The sequence below is a fragment of the Vicugna pacos genome, chromosome X (assembly GCF_048564905.1).
Source record: "Vicugna pacos chromosome X, VicPac4, whole genome shotgun sequence".
NCBI classification, from domain to species: domain Eukaryota; kingdom Metazoa; phylum Chordata; class Mammalia; order Artiodactyla; family Camelidae; genus Vicugna; species Vicugna pacos.
This window is the reverse complement of record NC_133023.1, coordinates 82,075,447-82,077,230: the sequence shown is the minus strand read 5'-3', so window position 1 is coordinate 82,077,230 and position 1,784 is coordinate 82,075,447. Positions and strand designations below refer to the sequence as shown.

Below are 1,784 nucleotides of genomic sequence, written 5' to 3'. Positions count from 1 at the left end.
AGAATTGTTGCATCATATAATAGTTCTATTTTTAATTTTTTGAGGACCCTCCATACTGTTTTCCATAGTGGCTGCATGAATTTACATTCCTACCAATGGTGTACAAGGATTTCCTTTTCTCCATATCCTTGGCAACACTTGTTATTTCTTGTCTTTTTGATAATAGCCTTTCTAACAGATGTGAGGCAGTATCTCATTGTGATTTTGATTTCCATTTCCCTGATGATGAATGATGTTGAGCATCTTTTCATGTGCCTATTAGCAATCTGTATATCTTCTGTGTAAAAATGTCTATTCAGGTACTCTGCCCATTATAAAATCTGACTTTTTTGGATACTGAGTTGTATGAGTTCTTTATATATCTTAGATATTAACCTTTCATCTGGTTTATCATTTGCAAATGTTTTCTCCCATTCTGTAGATTGTCTTTTCATTTTATTGATGGTTTCTTTCAATGTGCAAAAGCTTTTTAGTTTGATGTAGTCCCACTTGTTTATTTTGCTTTTGTTGCTCTTGCCTGAGGAGACAGATCTAGAAAAATATTGCTAAGCTGATGTCAAGGAGCATACTGCCTATATTTTCTTCTAAAAGAGTTTTATGATTTCTAGTTTCACATTTAAGTCTTTAATCCACTTTGAGTTAATTTTTGTGCATGGTGTGAGAGAGTAGTCCAGTTTGATTCTTTTACATATAGCTGTCCAGTTTTCCCAGCACCATTTATTGAAGAGACTGTCTTTTCTCCATTGTATATCCTTACCTTCTTTGTCACAGATTAATTGACCATAAGTGTGTGGGCTTATTTCTGGGCTCTCTCTTCTGTTCCATTGATCTATGTGTCTGTTTCGGTGCCAGTACCATACTGTTTTGAATACTATAGCTTTGTAATATAGTTTTAAACCAGGACGTGTGATACCTCCAAGTTTGTTCTTCATAATTATTTCTTTATATGGTCTTAATTCTAATCTCGTATCAGTGAGTATTGATTTTTTTTTCATTGCTTCATTATATAGAAATTGCCACCTTTAAAAAAATATATTTAACAAATGCTTTACTGTGGAGGTAACTTTCTCAATGAATAGCCATGATATAGATGCACTTTCACAATTCTGTAAACAACTCAGTTTTATAGCCCAATAGAAAATGTAAGTTTCCAATTTGAATGGAGTCTAAAATATACAAGTCAGGGCAATGACCATACAAAAGGATTATACTCAAAGGAAGCTCACAGTTCAGAATCATCCTACTGTTTTTATGGAAAACCCACAGGAAATTTTTTTTGTAGTAATTGGATTTAAGGGTATTATAATTCTAATGATCAAGTTAAATCAAGTATCTCTAAATTTTGGAATCCCAGTATTAATCGACTGCAAACAAGTATTAGCCCACATCTATCACCAATGACTCAGATGTTTCTTTCTAATGAACTGACCATTACACTTCCACAGTTCTGAAATGGCCAACAGACCATAGAAAGACACTTTCTTTAGGCTCCTGCTTGAAACCAACAGCTTCAGCAAACTACTGGCCTTGATTCAGGGCCAAAGAAATTGCCATCTTTCAACGAAGTCAGATTTAGCAGTTTCCAGTATGGTCTGTGCTAGTTCATTGTCTTATTTTGGAAATGTTTTCTTATCCTGAAGTTGTTTTTCTTTTCTCAATGTTTTCAAGTTTTGCTTCTCATATTCATATCTTGAGCTCACTTGGAATTTATTTTTTCAGTATGAGACAGATTGTAACCTGCTTTTCCACTTAGATCATATCTTCCCATGTCAACAGAGAAATCT

At 33.8% G+C, this 1,784-nt stretch overlaps 1 non-coding gene across 1 annotated transcript; it reads right to left on the bottom strand.

Moving 5' to 3' along the window:
* Positions 1-1,404: 1,404 nt before the first annotated feature.
* Positions 1,405-1,542, bottom strand: LOC116278549 (small nucleolar RNA SNORA2/SNORA34 family). Its single transcript, XR_012067650.1, has one exon. It is a non-coding gene; the product is annotated as a small nucleolar RNA SNORA2/SNORA34 family (small nucleolar RNA).
* Between the last annotated feature and the right edge of the window lie 242 nt (positions 1,543-1,784).